A 26,185-nucleotide genomic window follows, 5' to 3' on the forward strand; every position below is an offset into this window, starting at 1 on the left:
TAATCCATCAAAGTCCCATTCCCACGGGGTGGCCAGAAACGGCTGCCTTGTCTTCGTTTTGATTTTGATTTATATTCAGTGACCCCAGCCTTCTTCCATTCTGGGATGTCTTACCTACCTTCCTTCATGTCAGAATTCGAGATACTAATATTGTACTGAGTCAGATTTGCAAGCTAGTGGAGAAGGTAATGGGGAGGGCTTTCTGAATGCCATTGAGGAGCCTTGAAGCTATTGGCTGTCCCTGTGGGCGTATGGACTTTCCATCCCTGGTGCCAAATGGATTCCTTAGTAAAGGGAGACTGAATTCTTTGAGAATTGAGGAAAGCTGGTTGACATTAGAGAGGGACTGGAAAGGGCCCTTACTAAGAGAGGCTTTGTACTTACTGACCATAGTTGCTTAGTTCAGTGAACTGTTCACAGCTGTATAGGGGAATTGTTTCCAGGGAATGAGTTCAAGAAAACAGAGAGGCCCCAGGAGGAATTAATTATTAAGGCTCATGGGAGTTAAAGAAGGCAGGGGCATTCTATAGGCCAAAGGTCAGATCCTCCTTCCATGCAGTTCCTGGGAAATGACTTCTGAACTTCCAAACTGAATGAGAAGTTGAGGGGAATGAATATAGCAGAAAGTTAGTTGTGGGCTACTTTGGAGAGGTGGGAAAGAAAGGCCCTGGCTGAAAGAGAAGAGAAGAGGAATGGAAAACTTTCCCTCCAACCTTTAAGAAGAGCAGTGAGTTTAGGGGCGCCTGGGTGGCGCAGTCGGTTAAGCGTCCGACTTCAACCAGGTCACGATCTCGCGGTCCGTGGGTTCGAGCCCCGCGTCGGGCTCTGGGCTGATGGCTCAGAGCCTGGAGCCTGTTTCCGATTCTGTGTCTCCCTCTCTCTCTGCCCCTCCCCCGTTCATGCTCTGTCTCTCTCTGTCCCAAAAATAAATAAAAAAAAATTTTAATAAAAAAAAATAAAAAAAATAAAAAAAAAAAGAAGAGCAGTGAGTTTAAAGTATACAACGAAAGATCAGATCTGATGAAGGTCTTGCTAACAAGGTAGGTCAGGGTGCCTGATGTCTGAGACCAAGTCTTTCGCAAGCCTAAGAGTCTTCCCTCGTGTTACATTCAGGGGGTGCCAGCTTAGGGAGGCAGAACTCAGAGTGTGGTGCTTTTAGTGGCTTCTTCTCCCATCATTGGCCTAACAAACTGGACTCTTTGTTTATTTCTTTGGGCCTTATCAATTTTGTGATGAAAAAGACTTTAAGAGGGGATGGCCATGTGTTGGAATGGAACATATCCAGAGCAGGGTGGTTAATTCCAGCTGCTAATGTAATCAGGGCTTACATGGTATTTGTCAGCATGACCCTTTCTCTACCACCCTCCCAAGTGGAAAGGAGATAAATCAGAGGTTAGTAATTAAAATACATGGGCTGAAGAGGACGTTTAGAACAGTATCTACTGAGACAGATCCTTCCCCTGACTTCTTCCCACCACCAACATCTTGAGTGACTACCTAATGCCCTCCTACAGAGAATGGTGGGATCACTTTGGCTTCCCAGCCCAGTCCACATCCACATTTCTCATCTTACCTCTATGCAGTGTCGATTGTTGAGCAGATGGTGTTAAGAAAACTGGCTCACAATATGGAGAAAGGTAATACTACAGTCTCCTACAAATCTGGGCCCTAGGTGGATTAAGGACTGAAATGTGAAAGGTAAAAATATGAAGTCAAGTGAAGATAATACTGGATAACATTTTAGTGGGTTAATGGTGAGAAGAACTTTTTAATAAAGATTCCAGTAAAGCACAAATTGTAAAGCAAAACATTGATGAATGAAGTTATAAAATTAAGGATTCCTGTGTTAACAGGAAGATACCACATTGGGTGATACCAGAAGAGTCTGGTATCCAAAAGATAGGAGGACTTTCTAGAAGTCAATATGTAGAACAAATCAAATCTAGAAGATGGGAAATAGTAGAAAAATTGGCAGAGTACATGAGCTAGCAGTTCACAAAGGGCGAAATCCAAAGGGGTAATAAATACATGAAGCAACATTCAGAATCGTTGATTCAGAGAAATGCAAGTCAAAATAACTAGTTAACACCTAATGCCGTCTATGCAGGAGACTGAAAAAGATTAGGAAGTTGGTAATGTTGCATCTTGGAAGAGCTAGAAAACACGGTCCCATTCACTGTTGGGGGAGTAGCCTAGTTGGGACTATTTCAAGAGAATGATCTGGTAGCACATGGATAAATTAAGTTTGCATATATTCTGTGACCTATCCATCCAATTCATGGGTGTACACTCTGGAGGGATTCTTAGGGTCATGAGGAAACTTCTAGGAGAGATGCTTATCACAGTGCTGGTTTTAGAGGCAGGAAGTGAAGACCAACTTAGAAAAATGCATTAATAAAAATTAGTGGGTACACACTATGGGATACTTTGCAGCAATTAGAAGGGAATCTTAGATATACATACAGCAAATGGATAGATCCTAACAGGGTAGATCTAAGTAAAACAAAAACCAAAAAAACCCCAAAACACATAAACCCAAAATAGCGTGGTATGCCTGGCACAATACTATTGAAGTAAATTAGAATATAGACACACAAGAATGTATATTTTTCTGAGACACATACATATTCAAGGATATGTGTTAGTCCCCAACAGCAGTTTGACTGTGGGTGAAAGGGAATGAGAAAAGAATGAGGATAGAAGGAAATTTGCTGAGGCATTAGTTTTCTGTTGCTAAAACAAACTGCCACAAACTTTGCGACTTTCAACAACACCTATTCCTGAGCTCACAGTTCTGCAGGTGAGAAATCTGGTGCAGCCTGGGTGTGCCTGGGTTCCCTGCCGAGGGTAGTACATGGCTGAAATCAAGGTGCTAGGTTGCCTGAGTTTTTGTCTGGCGGCTCTGGGGAAAAGTCTGCCTCTAAGCGGAGTTTCCTGTGGTTGCAGGACTGAAGTCCCTGTTCTCTTGCAGGTTGTAAGCCAGGGACACTGCTAGATTTTAGAAGCTACCTGCATTCCTTCCTATGTGCTCCCTCCATCTTCAAGCCAGCATGCTCATGCTTCTAATCTCTGATTTCCTTTCCAGTGACGAGACAGAGGGCACTCTGCTTTTAAAGGGCTCACGTGATTAGATCATGGCCACTCTGATAACCTTAATTATCATAAATAACCTCAATTACACTGTTTCACAGCAGCACCTAGATTAGCATTCCATTGAATAACTGGGAGAAGCTGTGATTATAACAGGGACTGGGACCATGTTGGAAGTGTGCCTATCACACTGACCTGGGGATCAGATATTCCTATTAGAGTCTTTGACCTCCAGAAAAGGCTTTCGTGTTTCTTTGTTCATAGTTTCTTCATCTAGTATTCCTAGCCTGCAAAGACCTCATCTGCACCTTAAATCTTGACTTGCTCTGGGAGTAAATGTATCATAGAATGCACCAGGAAGAACCCGATCTTGCCTTGAATATAATGAGCTGTGTGCATTCTTGCTATGCAGGAAGCCACCTTAGGCTTATCTAGCTGAAGTCAGTGTTCCAAACCCCACAAAAACACATGTTCTTATGAGTGATTCGATTTTGTCAGGCTGTCTCATCTGTTCCCAACAGCTTGCCAAGTATGGCAGGTGCATTCCCCCAAGATGGGGTTGATGTTGTTCATTAATGGCTTTGAAGAGTAGATTTTCATTTACATTTTCCAGGTCCTTCTAGCTTGGGGCTCTTTTCCTAGTATTCTGGTGCCCAGCCTTGGTCTGCATTATCTTTGGCTAGTGCTTGCCTGCCTTGGCATCAGAAATTCAGCCTCTTGAGGTGCTTGGATGGCTCAATTGGTTAAGCATCCAACTCTTGACATCAGCTCAGGTCCTGATCTTGTGGTCATGGGATTGGAGCCCTGATTTGGGCTGTCTGCTGAGTGTGGAGTCTGCTTGAGATTCTCTCTCTCTCTCTCTCTCTCTCTCTCTCTCTTTCTCTCTCTCTCTCCCTCTCTCTGCCCCCCTCCCCAACACTTTCTCTCAAAAAAAAAAAAAAAACAAAAAACGGAAAAAAAAAGAAATGCATTCTCCTGACAGTGTAGAAGAAAGATTCTGCCTGAGATGTCAAGGTTTCCTCCTGAGTCCACTCTCAAGAGTTATCAAACAAGCATAACATCTGCCTATTCATTTTTCTGCAAAGTAGTCCCTTTGGAAAATGCACAGAGTAAAAATATGAGGTGAGGAAAAGACTTTATGCAGCCAGAGTGACTTGGGAAACCATCTGTTTATCTTCATTTATTCTAGGAGGGATATCAGGGGTTTAGGTGCCTAACAGCTATTGCTATTAATTACTTTTGTGCCTTTCTAGAATAATAGATGAGAATAATAATGCATGTGAGAATCAAAGAAAAAGTCCTCTAGCACTCAGACTTTGGACTTCCTGTTTCCAGTTGCTTTCTGCAGGTTTTAAGGAATGCCTTCATAGTTATGTGTGTGTCATGTAGTGTTTTTCCAGGCCCGCCACCATGTCTTCAATCAAGCAGTTCTTTTTTTAAACTATTTTATATGTTTATATGTCGGGGTGACTTTTCCTTGAAACCAAGTGTTCTCAGTACCCGGTGCCAGAATCTAGTGTTCGTTTTTAACCGTTCTCCGCTGTTTCACAGCTCCTAACAATTCACAAGTTAATTTTTGTAAGCCACAACGCAAAAGCCTAAGCGTAAAACAGTAGCTAAACGTTGACATGCCGGCAGTTGTGGGCAGAATGACGTATGCGGATTGTATGGCCTCCTAATGGGTTGAGAAAGGGGCCAGGTCTTTATGAGGGGAATGATGTGTACACAGTTCCATAGACCTTAATTTTGTGGATGACTAAGAGGTATTTAACAGCAATTAATTATGTGAGTTGTTAAGGGTTATTACATTTTATTATTCATAAACTGAAATTGGTGCATTACTGGAGCTTATTATGGACTCTAATTTGGTGTTTTGCTAATAAGCCCAGTTGCCCTGTAATGTCTGGCAGGGAGCCCGCTGCTGTCTAAACACAGGGGTGGCTGCGGTTCTGCGGGGTTTGGGCAGAAGCTTCTTACCAGTTCACCACCAGAGTGGTACTTGGCTGTTTGTTTTTATTCACTACTGTTCTTGCTTTTTAGTCACACATTACACTTACTATTATTAATTTAATTTGTCATTTGTGATACAGTTAACCAGGTAATGTGTAGTGGTACACATCGTCGCCAGAAATACTTTTTTAAGTTTGTCTTTAAATTCCAGCTGGTTAACGCGCAGTGTAACATTAGTTTTAGGTGTGCAGTGTGGTGATTCAGCACTTCCGTACGTCACCGGGTGCTCATTGCAAAAAGTGCATGCCTTCAGCCCCATCACCTGTGTAATCCACCCCCCCCCCCATTACTTCCCATCTGGTCACCATCAGTTCTTTGTAGTTGACATATGTTTTCGAACAGACTGTAAATTATATATGTATTTATATGTGCATGGCTATGGATGTATATATCGAGAAGCAAAGGTCTGTTGCTCAAACCTTTGTGTGTCATCTTCTCCAGAATTGCTAGGACTGTAGCACTGTCTTTCCATTAAAATTAAAGAAAAAATAGATGACTTAGGTGAGCTGTGAATCTTCTGTACCCACTGAGTAGATGGCCATTAAAAAAAAAGTTTCAGATCCATGGCTCATGAAAAAAAATTCTTTTTTTTTTCTTTCTGAGTACACTATCGTGGGATCTCATCAAGAGGCATAAATTGAATATAAACTTTTAGAAGAGAAGAAGTAGAAAAACCAATTTATCTCTTGACTTCCCGTAGAAATGTCTCTAACTCTTATCACCAACAAATAATCTAGGAATATACAGGTGAAAATACCATGTATTTTCATCTTCCTTCTTTTTAAGAGGCAGCTTTTTTTAATACCCCCCCCCCCCCCCCCAGCCAATCTGCAGTTAGAGGAGTGAGTCGAATGATTTATCCAACTTGTTCAGCTGTGGCAAGGGAAGAATATGTTCCAGTGTGGTGTTTTCTAAACCCAGTTTGCAGCAGGGACCTGGCTCAGCCATGTACTCTAGGCTTGATTATAGTTTGGACTCACTCTTCAGGTTACGTCATCCAGGACCTGCATGACAGAACGTTGCCTGCGATTTCTCCATGGAAGAGGCAAGGGAAGACTCACGGGGAAGGATTGCTTTCATTTTGGTCTAGCTTTCTTTCCCACTTCCGAAGAGTCTTCATGTAATCACTTACTGCTTCTACCTCAGTCGTAATTTGCTTAGCAGAACCTGTACATTTTAGAATTATCCACTGGGAATCATCTGATCTTTCTTTGCAAAAACAAAACAGTTGTGATCACATAAAAATTTTAAAGCACTATATATTGATCAAACAGTTTGATATGACTATGGAGTTAAGAGACTTGAATGCTTTAAAAAAACAACTACTCCTTTTGGTTTTGTGTGGCATTTGAAACACAGATCCGGGTGTGTAAATGTTTCTCATGGCCAGAGCCTCTCCCACATTCTTTGCCGTGTTTGTCAGCTGAAAGTTTGGCCACTGGTTAAAACTCCTGTCCAGTGAAATGGTTTGTCCAGTTCAGTTTCCCTCCATGAGGAAGTGCATCCATAAGTATCACTAGACTCCCGGCCACCAGCTGGTTCTTTTTAAGGTACTCTCTGTCATTACATAAGGCCAAGAGGGCTTCTCTGGAATTGTAATGGGTGACTTGACTTTTCCCACAGCTAAGATTTTCAATAGATTTCGTGGGGTCATCTCTGGAATTGTAATAGGTGACTTGACTTTTCCCACAGCTAAGGAGATTTTCAACAGATTTTGTGGGGGGTCATCTCTGGGGACTTCCTTAAGAGTAAGCTCTCTGATGATTTGAAAGGCAGCCTTGGTTGTGCAAAGTGGACCCTTGGTTAAGCATAGAGGAAACTGCCCTAGTTTTTCTGGGAACTCTATTAGGATATGCTTGTTAGCTATTTTAGCACAGAATCCCCAAATATTAGAGGCCAACCATAATAAATTTTGTTTCTAATTCACATCATAGCCAGGTCTGGGCCAGCATCTCTTCTGGATGGCTCTCCTCTAAGAAATGGCTCCCGTTCCAGTGGTGACTCAAGAATTTAAGCTCCTTCATTGTGTGGCTCTGTAGTGTTGGAGTCCCTCACTCACCCCAGCTATTGAAAGCTGTCAAGATGTTAACTGACTTTCTCCTAGGAGATTTTAGGGGCTAGGTCAGGAAGTGTCGTCCTAGCTGTCACTGCATAACTTTATTGAGCAAGGGATGCCGGGAAGTGAGGTTGTCTTGTGTGTCCAGAAAGAGGAAATGGGATTGGTGAACAGGAAGGCAGGTACAGCTACAAATACCATCATGGAGCCTTTCTTCCTCATTTGTACTCCTGAACTGATGGCCAGTCCCTAGACAACCATTCTTCAGAGTGTTAAAAGGTAAACTGAGGCATATTAAAATTATGGAAGAGTTTGAGCAAAATTTATTGTAATCAAGCAGTGCCAAAACAGAAGTGGTTAACAGCACCAGGCTGACAGGAATCAGGGTAAGGTGCAGAAGCAAAGAAAGGAAAATATTTGATTGGTTACAGCTTAAAGCCCAGTTGGCTGTTTGGTTGTCCTTAGGTTTTGATTTCGTAACCTCGAAGTGCTTACAGGCTATTTTGGTTTGCTCATGGAGGCCGCCGTGGCATTCAAGCCACTTGAGTCTACGCCACCTTGCTCAGTTTAACAAATGCTTGCTAACTAGCTCCTCTTCTTAGGCAATGAGCAGGGCCCTTTCCCTCTCTGCCTCCGCTCTGGATGAACACTGAGTAACTTAGAGTGGGGGAATCGACTTTTTCAGGCATGTTTATATTATTATTATTATTCATTTTTTATTTTTCTATTCACTAAATTGCCCCATTGAAACTTGCCAAAATGTCAACTTGGGGGCAGCCTTCTCTGCTAAGATGAACTGACAAATGGTCTTGTGTAGTAGAAGGGAGACTTCCTCCAAGGAAGCCCCATAGCACTTCCACGAGGCTGCTACAAGTGACCAGTTCAACTTTGCTCCCTTCCTCAGACCAGTGGCTTCATAGGGTAGAGCCCAGAGGTTAAGAGCATGGTCTTGGCTTTGAGTCCTGGGTGAGACACTTGGAGCAGTGAGATCTTAAGGTTTAAATGAAATGAACCATATGAAGCCCTAACCCAGAATCTGGAGTGGAGTTCTGAATATATCTTCATTCTTGTTATTGTTATCTGTTATTATTGAGAAGGAAGGACCGTCTTCAGTTGGTGAGTTGGCTCATGACCATGATATGCTTTGGAATCTTTAATAATTTCAAACCTTGGAGGTTGCTTTTCTTGATTCTTCTTCCTTCCTGCCCCCATTCACCCTCACTTTTTGATTCCAAAACTAGACCTTTGTCTTATCAGGTGGTTCCTTCTCATTATTTTCAACAGGGTAGATCTAAAACTGACTGCAAAAAGACATATTTTATTTGTTTTGCATAATACTGTAAATAAACCAAAGCTGGCAGGTAAAATGTCAGGGGTTTCTAACTAAAAATGTGAAGATCCCATTCCTCAAAAAACAAGAAGATCTTACAACATTAGGCCTGCATGCCAGTGGGGCCAGAGACATTGGGGGTGTCGTCTTCCTCTCACCTGGATAGGTGAGTCCTATCAAGTTCACTGCAGCCCCCACCACTTCCTGTATTTCATCTGACACTAAGGCTGGGTTGGGGCAGTCATTATTCATCATTGTATTTGGACCTTTGTTTTTTAATTGTTGAGTGACACTCTTTCTCTCATGAATAACTATATTAAAAAAAAAGAGGAAAACAAAAGATAGACCGTGGTGTTAAATATATCAGGAAAATTAGAGAAAGCATAATTTGTGAAAGTGAAGACTTTTCATGTGTCTGAGAATAAAGCATGTGCCAATTTTGAAAGAATAAAAGCTAGCATGCTTCACTCCCTTATATTACCAGTTTGGCCCCTGAAGGCAATTGTGCTTGCTACTTGGGGAGGAAGGCTCACAATTGAATATAATGATGTGCTAGAATAGATAGTACAAATGTCATGGGCAGTCCGAAGGAGGGCTTTGTATTTTTCTTGATTGAATTTAATTGTGGTGCAGTGACATTTAAAAATTAGTGATGTCTATAAATTCTCTTTTCATTGGGAACTTACGAACTTTTGGAGAAGACCATAGAGATGAAAGAGGTCTTACAGAGAATATAATCCAATTCCCTCATGTTCAGATGAGGGAAACTGAGGCCCAAAGAAAAAGTAAGTCTGATCACACAACCAAATCTGAGACTCAAATCTGCCTCCCAGAGCAGTGCTTCAATGTTCTGGCTGTTCAGGGAGACAGTTGGATGCCCCAGGAAGAGGTTTGCCTGCTTGGAGAGCAGGGTTAGAGACCATATGGAGCCTCACATGGCTTTTTATTTTCCAGGCATTAAAATGAAAGTAATCAAGGTTTAAGGCATGCCATGAAAGGCTGTAATAGTGGTCTGTAATTGTGGAAGTGGGATATTCCATGATGATAAGGGTAGATTCCAAGAATACAGAGGGGATCAGAGATGGAGGAAAATATAATAGTTATTTGTCGTAAGCAATATTATAGAGAGAAATTTGTAAAAACAAAATGTAACATGACTTGAGGACTCCTAAATCTTGATCAGATACACTTGGAATAGCAAGTTTTACTATTTCAGTCTAGATAGAGCAAACAGTTTTAGCAAATCTAAAATTCAGCAATTATAAATGAAGAACCCGAATATAGTAATTGATAACTTGGTTGGCAGAGATCTATTATTTTATTGAATCTTCGGGAAAGGGGTTGAAGGAGTGAAGGTGGGTTATCAGGATCTGCGGAACAAGTTAAGAGCTAGAAAAAGAAAAATTCCAAAATTTGATGGATTTGATAAAAATATGGCTTACGGTAGCTGAGCTGCAGGAATGGGTCTTTCTTTCTTTCAAAAAATTTTTAATTTTATTTTGAGAGAGAGAGATCACACAAACAAGGGATGGGCAAAGAGAAGAAGACAGAACCCCAAGCAGGCTCTGCACTATCAGCACAGAGCCCAGTTTGGGGCTCGAACTCATGAGTGGTGAGATCATGACCTGAGTTGAGATCAAGAGTCACATTCTTTTTTTTTTTTAATTTAATGTTTGTTTATTTTATTAAAAAAAATTTTTTTTTAATGTTAATTTATTTTTGGGACAGAGAGAGACAGAGCATGAACGGGGGAGGGGCAGAGAGAGAGGGAGACACAGAATCAGAAGCAGGCTCCAGGCTCTGAGCCATCAGCCCAGAGCCCGACGCGGGGCTCGAACTTACGGACCGCGAGATTGTGACCTGAGCTGAAGTCGGACGCTTAACCGACTGAGCCACCCAGGCGCCCCTAATGTTTGCTTATTTTTGAGAGAGAGAGAGACAGAACATGAGCAGGGGAGGGGCAGAAAGAGGGAGACACAGATCCGAAGCAGGCTCCAGGCTCTGACATGTCAGCATAGAGCCCGATGTGGGACTCGAAGTCACGAACCACAAGATCATGACCCAAGCCGAAGTCAGACGCTTAAGCTTAACCAACTGAGCCACCCAGGCGCCCCTCAAGAGTCAGATTCTTAACCCAGTGTGCCACCTAATGCCCCTCTTACTTCATTTAAAAATTTCAGTAAAATGTATTTATTGCTCATCAGCTTTCAGTTACTTGAAAGTTAATGGGTACTGACTGTAGTAAGGGAGAGGGCACACTCCCATACTCCTGGTTGGGATGGATTGTGGCACAGTGTGTTCAGAGGGCAGTGTGTTGATACAGATCAAAACAAAAATTTGCATGATTTATGACCTAAAGATTCCATTTCTAGAATTTCATTTCCAGTATACCCTCTAAAATTCAGCTAGCAGGATATTTACAGAAGCATTGGTCATCATAACAAAAAACATAAGTTGGAAACAAACCAAATGCCCAATAGGGAAATGCTCAAATGGAGTACCTTTGTAAAATGGAAAGGTATGTAGCCATTTGCAATATTTTGGACGAATATTACTTGATGATAAAGAAGAGAATTCGTAATATTGTTAAATGTGAAAAGAACATGAATCACAATTTTAAATTATAAAGATTAATAGATACTAGTAAAGCTATAAGATTGTCATCACTGGTTGTTACTGGTGTTAATAATCACCTGGTAATATTTTCCTAATGTCTATGTTCCAAACTGTATTTGTACTTTAGAAATACAAATTTATCATTTAGTAATTAAAAACCCAACCCCATAATCAAACAGAAATTTCCTCTCTTAGCTGAAACTGGCCTCAGTTCTACTGGCTACAGAATCATATCCTCAGCCCATTAACTGTTTTGTATTTATCTTAACATCTTGTGCAGATGCCACACATGATCTACTAAACAACACATTTTTAAAGCTTTGTATAAAGTCTTTCTCTAGGAGATCCTGGACATGCCACACGTAAAGCTTTCTTAGAAGCAAACAATCCATGGGGTTCCTTCAATATTCCTATCTGGTAATGGCTGGATTGTTGTTAGCAGTCTGCTGTGTGTTTCATTTAATTTTTTTTTAACGTTTATTTATTTTTGAGACAGAGAGAGACAGAGCATAAACGGGGGAGGGTCAGAGAGAGGGAGACACAGAATCTGAAACAGGCTCCAGGCTCTGAACTGTCAGCACAGAGGCCGACGCAAGGCTCGAACCCACGGACCGCGAGATCATGACCTGAGCCGAAGTCGCCGCCCAACGGACTGAGCCACCCAGGCGCCCCTGCTGTGTGTTTCATTTAAATATGCTTTTGGTTTCAAAGAGCAAAGTGCCAGCTGCAAGGAGCAAAGCCCAGATATTTTTTTTTATACTCTAAATATCACAAATAACTGGTGATTTCATTTTTTTTTATTTCAATGTTTTAAAAAAGAAAACAATGTTAGAGTTTAACAGAACACTTGAGATTATATACCCTAGTCTCAAAATTTACAGATAATACAACTGAGACCTGGAAAAATTAAGTGATTTCCCCAGGGTCATAGTGAGTGGCAGAGATGCCTAAGTAAACGTCAGCCCATATGCCCAACAGCATCTTGAGCGGCCTGCATATGTAGTCTACCAACAGAAAGGATTTGTGAAATTACACTAGATAATTTCAAATACAAAATGGCAGCCAGAGAATGGTAAAACCTCCTTTTTCCCTTTCCAGGGGGTAAACTTTTAGCTTTATAGGAGTCCTGAGGGCTTCTCTGTCTGGCCTCTCTTTCTTTTCTGTTTTCTGCCCTTCTGCCTTTCCCATCCAGGTCAAGAATAGGAAGGACATTACCGATGACTCTTTTGTGGGATGGCCCCTGGCTGCTTAGTGGGGGAAGGCTTTGCGCCTCTGATTTTTCTGAGAGGAGCATCTATGGACAAACAGTCTGGCTAATGAAGCTTTATTCTCACATGGGAAAGCCTCCTGCTTTATTATAGTAAATGGCTGTCTAAAATATATATAATACTATGGAATGGTTTCTCATGATACAATATTAAATTAGAAAAAAACAAGGATGGGAAAAAGTCATGTTGAAAAAGAGAATGAGACAATCAGGGATATGTAAACACTGAATATTTGATAAAATTAAAGAATTATGATTCATTTTTTAAAGCATGATAACATTGTTTTTTTTTAAAGATGTATACAAAATATTTACTGATGAAATTAACTGATGTCTGGGATTTGTTAGAGAATAATCCAAGGCATGGAGTGGGGAAGTAGGTGGGCTATGCGGATTAAATAAGATTTAATTGGTAAAGATTTAGTTGATTACTAACGGATTGTAATCATTGAAAGCGAGTGAGGAGTATGTGGATGCTTGTTGAATTATTCTGTTTTTGCAATGTTTGCTATTTTGGATCATATAAGTTTAAAGGACTCCTAGTCGGGGGTTCAATGGGGAAAGCGAGAACTCCAGTTTGAGTACTCAGGGCTTGGAGAGGGGGACTGATAGGGTGAGCAGAATCCCACCGTGTGGGATCATCAGTCTTTCTGGATTCACTAAATGATAGATTGCAGGATGAATGACTGAACAGCCAAGCCTGATTATTCTGATTCTGGTGCAGGGCAGTTTCCAATGAAGTCCAAGTTAGTGCCTCCTGTAAGACACGGCCTGGTTAGCACCTGTAGTTTCAGATTGGGGTTATTTATTTATTTATTCAACATTGTACTTTGTAGTGCCTTCTGAGTCCGACATGTTTTGAACTTGCTGTATGTCTAGCCTTTTTTTCTTTTTCTTTTTTAAGTTTGTACTTTCTGACCATCTTCACCCTTTTTGCCTACTCCCTACACCTCCACCTCTGGCAACTACCAATCTGTCCTTTGTATCTATGACTTGTTTTTTTTTTTTTTTAATATTACATATGTAAGTGAGATTATACAGTATTTGTCTTCTTCTGTTAACTTACTTTACGTAACGTAATTCCCTCAAAGTCCATCCGTGTTGTCACAAATGAGAGGATTTCCTTCTTTATTTATGGCTAATATTCTACTACACACACACACACACACACACACACACACACACAACTTCTTTCTCGATTCATCTGTCAATGGCTACTTAGGTTGTTTCCATATCGTGACTTATAAATAATGCTTTCGTGAACTTGGGGGTGGAAGTGTTCTTTTGAGAGTAGTTTTTGTCTCCTTCAGATAAATACCCAGATGTGGAGTTGCTGGATCATATGCTAGTTCTGTTTTTAATTTTTGAGCAACCTCTGTACTATTTTCTTTTGTGGCAGTATGAATTTATGTTCCTATCACCTTTTTGAAATGGCAGAATTGTATCCTTCCTTTGTCGTCCAAGCAGATGCTTTCTGCAGAAGTCTAGTATTTTTTAAGAGCTCAGTTTGAGTTGGCTAACAAAGCACACACTGTGATCAGCTCATAGACTTCATGACTGTTTATTTCTCATTCGGGACTCCAGAACCACAAGAAGGGAGCACTGAAAACCACACAGACACTTACTGAGAAGAAAAATGGTTTATATTGCTCAGACACTTTACCTCCCATCTGAAAGACTTGGGAATTAGAGTGTTATGTGTGCAAAGGTTTCAGTACTGACAGAGGCCAACAGAGTTAAAGGTATCTGAGGCAAGGATGTACCAGTAGGCACTAAGGTAAAGCTGATCCAGAATAATCCTGTTCACTCATTCCTCATCTGCTATCCATTTCCTCAGCTTTACCCAGGAAACCCTGTATTTCCCTCAGGCTAGCATTTCAGTTGGTTTTGTATTCTTACTGGAATCCTTCCACTAGGCTATGATCTACTTGCTTATTGTAACTTCAGCACTTAGTACAACACTAAGCAAATAAGCGTTTCATAGTCATTTTTGATAGGATACAAGAGATAATATGTCCCTGGAGGCATGTGGAATATTGTAATCCTGAAGATGAGGAAAACAGAATTAACAGACAGGAGTAGGCCCTAGAGGCAGTTCACAGTCTGCTTTTCACTTACGGATACTGAAACCCAGGGAGGTCCATTGACTTGTTCAAAGGTACATGTAATAGAATCAGACTAGAAATCAGTCCCCGGTGTTCATGGTTTTTCTAGCGTATCACATTACTTATTACTTACAGGATGGCAAGTTGGTGATTAGTTTGCATACTGAGATAAGGAGGATCTATGAGAGGGTACTGGATATTTGTCTATTTATGTCATGTTGGTGTATAAAGTGATGGGTACTGGCACAAAGCAGCTATAAGAGGAAAGAGAAGAAAGACGGGTCTTCAGTAATATCATAAGAACTTTAGATGAATCATTTCTGGATACTCAGAGGAGATTAGATTTAGGACTTGTCGTAGAAACATTTATGGATCTGGGTAAAACTTATCTTTCCTACCTTTCAGGACCATGCCTTCTCCTCTCCTCCATTTGGTAGGACCCCAGGATGTCTGCCTCCCTCATTGTGCAAGAGCTTCATCTTTAATGTCCCACCCAAGCTTGTTCACAAGATCTTCCAAAAACTTCCCTTACCTCTGTGCTAATCTCCCCCCAGCACCTTGAGGCCACAAGTAGAGATGCAAGTCCCCAAAAGTCATTGATTCTGCTATGTGGCGGTAAATTATCTTTCCTGCATCATTAATTTCCCCTTCCTCATACCATCTTGCTTTATTTATCCCATATTGAGGAATAACAAACAAAAACCTCTCTTGATGAGCCCAACACCTTCAGTTAGCAGCCCACTTCTCTGTTCCTATTGACAACAAAACTTCTATTTACAAAAAATATTTAAAACAAAACTCACTGTTTCTAATTACCCTCTTCCCATTCTTTCCTAAATTCTTCCAGGGGGTTTGCCTCTGCCACACCTTCTTTCAAGGGGTGTCATGTCACTTTTTCTGGTCAAGGTCACGTGATCTCCACATTGATAAAGCTGTAGTAGTTTCTCACTTCTTGCTTTAGTTATCAGCATCATTGACACAGTTGATTGTTTTGTTCTCCTGGAAGAACTTTCTTTATTTTGTTTTTTGTATACTTCCTCTCCATTTTGCTGGTTTTCCTTTGCTGATTTTCTTCCCAGCCATTTAATGTTGGAGAGTCTTGGGACTTAGTGCTTGGACCCCACCTCTACTCCACCTACACTTACAATCCCTTGGTGATTTCACCTAGTTTCATTTCTTTAAATAAAACCTACACACATGTAATCGCCTATTTTATATTGCCATCTTGAATCTCTCCCTTGAATTTCACATTCATGTGTCTCATTGCATAATTCATCTCTCCACTTGGAGATCTGATCGAAAACTTAAATTTAACTTGTGAAATGCAACAGAAGAGAGAGTCCAGAAACAGACTTCCACACATGCAGTCTCTTGATTTAGGACAAAGGTGCTATTACAGGGCAGGGAAAGGATGGCCCTTGTAGGAGTTTGTGTTGGTAAAGTGGCATATATATGGGAAAAGTGAATCCCAACCCACATTTCACTCCTTAACCAAAATCAGTTCCAGATGAACTTCAGATTTCAATTTGAAGGGTAAAACCATCAGAGAGAACACAGGAGACTATATTCACAATGTTGGGCTAAAGGAATGGTATCTTTAATAAAACTCTAAAAGTACTAAGATAAAGAGAAAGATTGAAAAATTGGACTTCATTATTATTTATTTTTACTTTCCTGGTTTTTAAGATTTTATTTTTAATTCTACCCCCAACCTAAGGCTCAAATCTACAACCCCGGGTTAAGAGTTGCAGGGTCTACCAACTGAGCCAGCCAGGCGCCCCTGGACTTCATTATAATTAAAAACTTATGTTCATTGAAAGACACCATTAAAAAAAGGAAAGAGCAAGCGACAGATTAGAAAAAGGTATTTGCAGAACATACATGCAAGAAAAGGCTTGTATACATTGTATGAGTTTCCTAAAAATTGATAAGACAGAAGGATGCTTTACTTATTGATTGCAGCGTAACAAATACCTAAGGATCAGTGACTTAAAAAAATAATTTATTTACTCACAATTTTTTCACTTTGGGAAGGGCTCAGTGGTGACAGTGTGTCTCTGCTCGACATGGTATCAGGCAAAATGGGTTGAGTGGTGCCGGAGGATCCATTTGCAAAATAGATCATTCACTGCCCAGCAAGTTGGTGCTGGCTGTCACCTGGGAATTCAGCTGGGCTGGCTGCCAGAGACTTTAATTCTTCTCCATGTGGGCCTTCCCAAATGGCTTGTTGGGCTTCCTAGAGCACGGAGGCCAAGTTCCAAGTGAGAGGACACAGTAGCTGTCTGTCTTCAAGGCTGAGCCCACAACTGGTTCTACATTGCTTCCGTGGTAGTCTATTGATCTAAGTAGTCAATGGCCCAGCCCAGATTCAAGGGGGTAGAGAAATGTATTGCATCTTACATTGTGTTCAGGGGATGGTTATAATGAGCTTTTGCCATCTTTAATCCACTACAATAATCTGATTTTTAAAAATTGGCAAAAGACTTGAACAAGTAGTTTACAAAAAAGGGCTTTTCAGATTACCAACAGGCATGAAGATATGTCAATCGCATTCATTATCAGAGAAATGCAAGTTGAAATTGCAAGATATCACTGCACATCAACCAGGATTAAAGTGAAAAACAAACACATTCGACAGTACAGCCACTGGTGAGGATGTAGAGCAATATGAGCTCTTAAATATTGCTGGTGGGAACATAAATTAATACACAACTTCAGAAATCTGTTTGGCATGGCCTGAAAGTTGGTGCTGGATGTCACCTGGGAGTTCAGCTGGGCTCTTGGCTTGGGGCCTCATTCTCCTCCATGTGAATCTTCCCATGTGGCTTCCTGGGCTGCCTTGTGACATGGTGACTAGGTTCCGTGTGGCTGGAGGCAGTATATGTATGGACACATGGATACGTACCCAAGAGAAATGCATATATATATATATATATATATATATATATATATATATATGCAACAGAAGGTATGTGCAAGAATGTTTGCAGTAGCAGCATCAGTAATAGCCCCAAACTAGAAACAATATCTGTCAACAGTGAATGGATGTAATGTATTCAAACAATGGAATAATACACAACAATGAAGAGGCACCTGGGTGGCTCAGCCAGTTAAGCGTCTGACGTCAGCTCAGGTTGTGATCTCGTGGTTCATGAGTTAAGCTCTGTGTTGGGCTCTGTGCTGACATCTCGGAGCCTGGATCCTGCTTTGGATTCTGTGTCTCCCTTTCCTTCTGTCTCTCTGTCTCTCTCTCTCTAAATAAATAAACGTTAAAGTGTTTTTAAAAAGTACACAACAGTGAAAACAATATGAGCCATTGCTATGCTTATCAGGGTGGATGCTTCTCTCAGGTTAATACTGAATGAAAAAAATAGACACAAGAGCTCATATTGACTCCATTTATATGGAGTTCAAAAACAGGCAAAACGAATCTGTGGTGAATGGATGTCGGAATCGGTTATTACATTTGGGATGAGTGGTGACTAAGAGGGGTACGAAGGTTTCTCTGTTGGCAAAAATATTCCATCTTTTGACCTTGTTAGTGGTTACCCTAGGTATGTCCTTTGTGTGTAAATTCACTGAGCTGTCCACCTAAGTTGTGTGCGTTTTTCTGTATGTTCACTTGAGCTAAAGAAACTAACTTGTCTAAAACTGAACTTTTCATCCTGCTCCCAGAACCTGTGCTACTCAGTCTTCCCACCTGACCCAGCAGCTTCTCTGCCCTTTGAGTCATCCCTGGCTTCACTCTCCCTTTCACATGCCAGGTTATCTGCAGATCTGGTTGGCTCTACCTTCAGCAAAGGTCTAGTTTCTACCCACTCTCCTTCTCCTCTGCTAGAACCGTCTCAGTCCACCTTGTTTGCTCCCCTGGGTTATTGCCATAGCCTCCTAACTGGTCTGTTGCCTTCCACCTTCACCCTTGTTGCAGGCTGTTCTTAGCACCGCTCCTCATTCAGAGTAAAAGCTACAGTCCTTAACGCAGCTGAAGGGTCTGCAGGGTATGGTCTCAAGTCCTCTCTGCTTTTCTTGCATGCTTTCCTGTCCAGCCACTCTGGTCCCCTTGCTGTTCCTTGAACACAGCTGCACACATACCCCTCCCCATTGAGTCTTTGCCTTTCCTGATCGCTCCCTTGCTATAGCTACATGTTCATCACCTCTTTTAACTCTTTTCTCAGACCTCTCTTTCTCAATGGGACTTACTCTGACCTCCCTATTTAAATGTTTATTTATTTATTTATTTATTTATTTATTTATTTAAGAGAGAGAGAGAGAGAGAGAGAGAGAGAGATCAAGAGTGAGGGAGAGATTGGGAGAGTAACAGAGAGAGGGGGAGAGAGAGAATCCCAAGCAGGCTCCACACTGTCAGCACAGAGCCAGACACAGGGCTTGATCCCACGAACCATGAGATCATGACCTGAGCTGAAATCAAGAGTTGGACCCTCAACCGACTGAGCCACTCCGGCACCCCTGACCTTCCTATTTAAAATCACCCTCTGCACTTCTCTGCCATGCTTTGAATTTCACTTTTGTGCTTACTGCTTTCTAACAAACTATATGTTTTCCTTATTTATTATATATCTTTTATTTGTCTTTCCCTTTATACAAACCCCCTGGGGAATTTTAAAGCAACTTAAAGTTTGGGAAGCTCTGGTTCTGATCTTCCTGGTTGCAGAGAGATTTTCTGTCCCATTATTGCTTTTGGTTTTACCCTGTGAGTTGAAAGAACGGGTACTGTTAGCCCTTAACCTTTTGTTCTTGTTAACAGATGAGGCTACTAAGGCTTAGAGAACAAGGTCAGGGTGCTGGAAAGTGTCAGGGCCAAGTCTTGGAGTTGACATCAGGGCCACTGTTCTTTCTGCCATCACACATCACCCCCTAGGCTGTAGCTAAATGGCAGAGGAGGCACTGGAGAGAGCTCAGGGACGAGGTAGGCCAGAGAGCAGAGGGCGTGACTGGGACTTAATTTAGTTATGAAGCAAGACAGGGGTGGTGAGTGTGTGGACATAAAAATGACAGAGCCTGGCTAGGAGATAACTGTCCCCAAGGGCTGTTGTGGAGTCAAGTAAGGACAGTCCTGGCTTTATTCTGTGTTCAGAGGCCAAAAGTGGAGCAGGAGGAAGGCAGTTACTTTAGTGACTAGATCCCTAGTTCAGGGCAAAGTTTCTGGATTGTGATATTATATCCTCTGTCCTGCTGATGCCCACAGACCTCTCAGGGCTCTTAGATATTCCATGGGATTCACATGAGAATCAGGTCTAATTCTTCAACGTCTCTTCTAAATAGATAAGATATAGGTCACAACTTAATAGGGCCAATAGCATAAACATAAAGAGAAATAGCATATGTGGGGGCGGGAGGATGTAATGAGCCAAAAAATTTTTTCTAGTGAATTTACTGTGATTGGAACATTTGGTTTTCATCATCCTGGAAGCTGAAGAGAAAACGGAAAGTAGCAGTTACTGCCTGATTAAAACATGTTCAATATTTGGTTATAGGCACATGGAATTTTTAGGGGAATGAAAGGGTAAGAGGAATCCACCACACAGATCCTATTTAAGGGACATTGGATTTTTATCTTTACAGACCTATTTTAAAGCATTTTTTTCTGTTACCAGATGAGTGTTCTATTTATCCAGTATCATTCTCTAGACATGAAAATGCAGAATGCTTGGGTAGAGTTTTCAGGGAAGAGAGATTTGCATTATGAGGATCGTGGTTGTGCTTCTACTCCGAGCACTCTTAGCACCCCGTAATTTCACAGTTTCCGGTACGTCACACTCTTCAGTGCTTCTAACCTGATTTTCCCACTTAAACTCATCTTCTTAAGGATGGAAATGTCTTCTACTTCTTATGTACTCCCCCCGGTGCCAGGCCTAAAATGTTTTAAAGGCTACAGAGTCCTCAGTCATCTCAACTGAGTTTGACTGTGGAGTCAGATCGAGATTTGACCTTGAGTTCTCACTTAGGATGATTATACTGGGTGAGAGATGGAGAGCCGAGAAGCCCTCGCTGGAGTCCTGGCTCCTACATTGCACTAATAATGACCCTGTTTCTTCTTTTGTGGGGTGGGGTTTGTAATGACCCATTTCTCATATGACCTTCACTGTGATGAATTTAGAAGTCAGTTCTCAGTTTTAATCTTACTGAACCTATCAGCAGCATTTGACATAAATTATCCTGTTCTCCTTTCTGATATACTGGATTCACAGAATTACCAGACACCAGACTCTTCTGGATTCCTTTCTCAATCATTGGTCACTCCTTCTTAGTTTCATTTGCTGGTACCCTCTTGACCTCTAAAAGTAAGTGTGTTCCAAGGCTCACCTCTTAGCCAACTTTCCCCCCTCTATCTCTGCTCATTCCCTTGCTGGTCTCACCCAGTCACAATATAGACTGATGGGTGCCAATGACCCCCACATTGTGGGTCTCAGGCCCACATTTCTCTCCCTCAGACTTTAGACTTGTGTTCATGAATTCATCATTCAGTATCTCTACTTGACTGTCTACCAGAAATCTCAATACACCCAAGACTGAAGTCTGGATCTTCCCCCTCTTCACTCCTTAAACTTACTCTACCCACAGCCTTACTCATCAGTTGGTGGCTAGTTCATTCTTTTGGTGGCTCATCCCCAAAAGCTTGGTCATTCCTGACCCCTCTCTCTAAGTTTTCATATACAAACCACTGGGAATCCTGTTGGCTCTACATGGCTCTACTTTTTAAGAAGACTGCTGATAGTTGGAATATCCTGACTTTAGTTTTTTTCTCACTAATTTCAGCGCCAATACCTTGGTAACACCTCATGCCTACACCCTTGTGTAATCTCTTACAAGGCTTATTGAAGAAAAACCTTTAACCTTCCTCCTTGTTTCTAAAAGAAGCTCCCCTACATGGCAGTCATAGTGGTCCTTTGAAAATAAGTCTGTTAAAAAAAAAAGATAAAAGAAAAGAAGTCTGCTTATGTCACTTTCTGCTTAAAGCCCTGCACAATAGCTCCTCATCCCATCCCAAGTGGAAGCCGGAGTTCTCCTACAGTCACAGTTTGTGAATTCCTGAGCTAAATTATCATTCACAGTGAGATCAAAACAAAACCATTTTCAAAGACTAAGAAAAGCTTGCTATAAAATTATGTCAGTAAGAAGGAAATTGAACCCTAGGAAAGAAGGGTAATATGGGAATGAAATAAATTGGCCGCTGTCATCAGTAATCCTAAAGAATTGAAGATACGATCCTTACCCTCGGGAATCTACAGTGAAGGGCTGAGAAGGGAAACCAGCACACGCAGGAAACCGATCACTGGTGCTCTGGAAGTAGTTGTCGGGAAAACTAGGTTCTAGTCTGGAAATGACTGCGTGTGTGTGTGTGTGTGACTTTAAAGAAGACTTTTAGGGGTGCCTGGGTGGCTCCGTTGGTTAGGGACCCCGGCTCAGATCATGGTCTCACGATTTGTGGGTTCCAGCCCCACATCAGGCTTTGCGCTGACAGTGCGGAGCCTGCTTTGGATTCTCTGTCTTCCTCTGCTCCTCCCGTGGTCTGTCTCTCTCTCTCTCTCAAAAATAAACAAACATTAAAAAATAAAAATAAATAAAATAAGGAAGACTTTTAATCTGTCTAAACCTCAGTTTTCTCATCTGTGAAAGGAGTTGATTTAGGTCACTGGTTTTCCAACTTTTTTGACTCTGACCCACAATAAGAAATACATTTATCTTGACCCAGTTCATTAATATGAATCTAGGCAGTAAACAAAGTTTATCAGAATGATGCCTGCCTTTTGTATGTGCAGTGCGCTGGAATATTTCCTCTTCTTTCTCCTTTATAAATTTATTGCTGTGCTTTAAAACTGAAGGCTCTCTAAACTTCTCTTTGGTTCCAACCATATGTAGTTAATCCTTAATGGTAGATGTTAAATTATATAATATCTCTAGATACCTGGTTCTCAATTTGACTGCAATTAGGGTTCTCTTGGGTTATTGTTTCCTAATCACCGATGCTTGTGTTCCACCTTGGAGATCCTGATTTAATTGGTAAGGGATGTAGCCTGAGGTCAGGATTATTAAAAGCTCCTCAGGGAGTCCACAGCTTAGTCAAATTTGAGAACCACTGCTGACAGAGACTCCCTGTGGCTAAAACATCTCTGCAAATGGAAATAACTTTTCCTAAGCTTTGCTTTTTGGTGGTTTCCACAGCCATTGCAGAAAATCACACTCGTGTATGTAAAGACGTACATTCCTTCTGGTGATGCCAGAAAAGGAGCCCTGCCTCCTGTCTAAGAGTTCCTGCTTCTCCTCTTAAGCCCTGGATCCTATCATCCTCACCTCCTTGGGAACAGTGTAGAATCAGCTGTCACCTTTCTGGCCTGCACTTCACTTTGCTCTGTGTGGCTAGCTTTGTCCCCATGGTCCTGGGCGTGTAAACAAGCCCGAATCACCAATGGAAAAAACCCTCCTCTATCTCACCTCTCCTCCCTCTTTCGAAGTGAAACTTTCTGAGTGAACAGAGATGTCTGCTACCCTCTTCCCAACACCAGTCCCCCATCAACCCTCTGCCCTCTGCCTTCCACACCTGCCTCCTTGTCAAAACTGTTTTTATCAAGGTCCCCAGTGCCTTCTAGACTGTTGGATTCAGTGGACACAATGCAGTGCTTATCTTGCCTGCACTCCCAACAGCACGTGATGCGCTCACCTGTGCTCTCCTCACTGCCAGTCTAGTAACTTCACACTTCTGTAATTTGCCTCTTAATTACTCATATCACTTACTCTGTCTCCTTCTCACTGGGTTTGCTCTTCCTCAGAGCCTAATTCCAAATGTTTTATTTCATCATCATGCCGTGCTGCCTCATCTTCCCCCATTTTTACCTGCCTGAAACAACTTGGGCATTTCTACTTTTGGCCTCAAATCTCTGTCCTGAGCTCCAAGGGCTTACTGATGACCTCCACGTGGATGTCATAAAGCTCAGCTTGTCCCAAACCATATTTATTTTCCTTTCTAACCGTTTCTCTGCCAGTGTCCCTGTCTCACTAAATGGCACCAATATCACTGGGTGGCACGAGCCAGAATGCCATACATGCTCCTGACCTTTTCCTCTGTTATCTCCTGTAGCCAGTGCGTCTGCACATCCTGTTGGTTCTGCCCTTCATGTTCCTCTCGGTGTCACATCTTCCCTCCCTGTTGTGCTCGGGTCCAGCCGGCCACACGGTGACTGCAGATTCCAGGTTGCTCCCTGCTGGTGCTCTAACCCTTGCCTGTGCTTTCCACCTGATTGCCTCTGTGATGTTTTGAAAAACGTACATCTGCTAGTGTCTTTCCCTTGCTTAAAACCCATTAATGCTTTCCATGGCCTCAGGATAAAGTCTGAACTTCTTCCCCTAGCTCCCATGGCTCTTTTTCCTCTGGCTCCTTTGTGTCGTCTCTTTTCTCCTTTCTCTTTCTCTTTCAACAATATTGGACTTTTATCTCCTCCAGGGCTCCACATTCCCTCTGCCTTTGGGCCTTTGCACTTGTTTCTTTTTGTCTGTCTCTACCGGAAACAGTCATTTTGCACATAAGGAAACAACGTTCAGAAACAGATGACCAATCTGTGAACATTTACATGTTTGTTCATTAAGGAAACATCTAAAACCCAGACTACATCAGAGATGAACCATAGCTTGACTCCAGAACCAGACACATTTAGCTTCATGTTTTAGCTCCATCCCTTACTAGCTGTGTGACCCTAATTAAATAGCCTGAATTTCTGTAATCCTTGTTTTTCTCGTTTATAACATGGAGATAATGGGAGAACCTTTATCACTGGGTACCTGTGAGGATGAAACAAAATTATAGATGTGAAATTCTTGGGGCGTCTGGGTGGCTCAGTCGGTTGAGCGACCGACTTCGGCTCAGGTCATGATCTCACAGTTCGTGAGTTCGAGCCCTGCATTGGGCTCTGTGCTGACAGCTCAGAGCCCAGAGCCTGCTTTGGATTCTGTGTTTCCCTCTCTCTCTGCTCCTCCCCTGCTCACACTATGTATCTCTCTCAAAAATAAATAAAGGTTAAAAAAAAAAAAAAAAGAGTATTTATACATGTGAAATTCTTATTTGAAAGACTGGAACAAAATAAGCATTGAATAAAAATCTGCTATTGCATTTTTGATTTGATTATTGTCATCATTGTCAGCTTCCGTTGGCTTGATTCTTGCTTCTCTGGATTTAAATCACATGCAGTCACAAAAATGATGACATAATTAATTAATATGGAACCACTTAAAAAATAGACAGTAAATCACTTGTATCCATTGAAAGATCAGGGCGTACATAACAGGGCATGGGCAAATAGAAAGAAAATTCTGTGGTATTCAAAGAGAATCATCATCAGCCATATTTATCCGGGTTGAATAGGCCAAAAATGGGATGTAGCTATTTGTACCAATTTATTCTTATGTTGTATTTGTGGTGGAAAGAATATTAGGCACAATCTCAATCAGTTTCTTCTTTTATTGCATATTGAGACTTGGGACTTGAGCATTTGCTAAGGTCACATCATTTTATGTATTTCTTTATTTTTTAATTTATTTTAGAGAGAGAGAGAGAGAACATGAGTGGGGGAGGGGCAGAGGGAAAGAGAGAGAATCTGAAGCAGCCTCCATGCTAAGCATGGGGTTCAGTCCCACGACCCTGGGATCATGACCTGAGCTGAAATCAAGAGTCAGATGCTCAACTGACTGAGCCACCCAGGTGTCCCCAAGGTCACATAATTTTAAATGACATAATTGAATTCAGGGGTGAGGCTGGACCAGCATCCTGGTTCCCAGACTCCAGGCAGTATGCTTTCCACGGTATGGACCAGTCAACAGCCTGTCAGTTTCCATTGTATAAAGGGAAGCACCAAGTCCAAGATTATCTTGTCCAAGATTATCCAGATGGTGCTTCTTCCTGTGGAATATGTTTGAAATATATAGGATACATTGGAAATCTCTAACAAGAGAATATTCATTTTCTTAAAAGAACTGTAGACCTTTCCCCCTAAGTTCTGTAGGGACTAACACATTTAGAGGATCTAGAATCTAGAATCTATACTAAAAACTAAGTTTCTTTAAAAAATGGTCACAAGGCTCTCCCAGCCTTAGTTCTATCTTCTTGGAAACCTCTGCACCATGAGAGACAAGTGGAGGAAGCAGCAAATGCACAGGCTGAAGTGCAAAAGAAGAAAGATGAGGCAGAGGTCCAAGTAAACTGCTAGCTCACGTACCTGCGGAAGCCACAGGAGCAGAAATAAAGAAAGCCAGGGACGCTGGTACAAATTGCTGGACTACATGCCTACTTTCTAGAACTTGATTCAGTGGATCTAGAATATCCATCACCATTTGATTGCAACCACCACCTTTGAGAGATACACCTTGCTCATGCCAAAACAGTCCCTTTTAGACCTTCGCCCTAGACCTGTGACTTTTGGGACTAATTCTGTTTTCATTTGTGGCTGAATGTAAGATGTATACAATAAGTCATCTCTTCTTCTGTCTTAACTGAAGAAAAAAAAACAATGGTCACAAGGTGAAAAGTTCCTCAGGGCTTTTGCCTCAGTAATGTTTTCTGCACGTTGGAACTCAAATAGAGTCTGAAATGTCCTCTCGATAGGAACCGCAGAGAATTGGAGTTTTAGCAGCAGCTCCTTCACTGGACCTGACCTGGAACTCCTTGACTTGGATTCCAGTGAATAGTTTTTTAAAAAGTAAAA

General features: G+C 41.6%; 1 protein-coding gene and 1 long non-coding RNA gene across 2 annotated transcripts in view; both read left to right on the forward strand.

The window, feature by feature from the left end:
- The window catches only part of ADAMTS12 (ADAM metallopeptidase with thrombospondin type 1 motif 12), a 329,126-nt gene that overhangs the window by 40,678 nt on the left and 262,263 nt on the right, over positions 1–26,185 (forward strand). The window lies entirely within an intron of this gene.
- Positions 1,140–25,782, forward strand: LOC115524926. The gene is made up of 4 exons (XR_003972263.1): positions 1,140–1,149; positions 5,305–5,311; positions 24,974–24,984; positions 25,617–25,782. It is a non-coding gene; the product is annotated as an uncharacterized LOC115524926 (long non-coding RNA).

Source organism: Lynx canadensis, chromosome A1, assembly GCF_007474595.2.
Source record: "Lynx canadensis isolate LIC74 chromosome A1, mLynCan4.pri.v2, whole genome shotgun sequence".
Classification (NCBI taxonomy): domain Eukaryota; kingdom Metazoa; phylum Chordata; class Mammalia; order Carnivora; family Felidae; genus Lynx; species Lynx canadensis.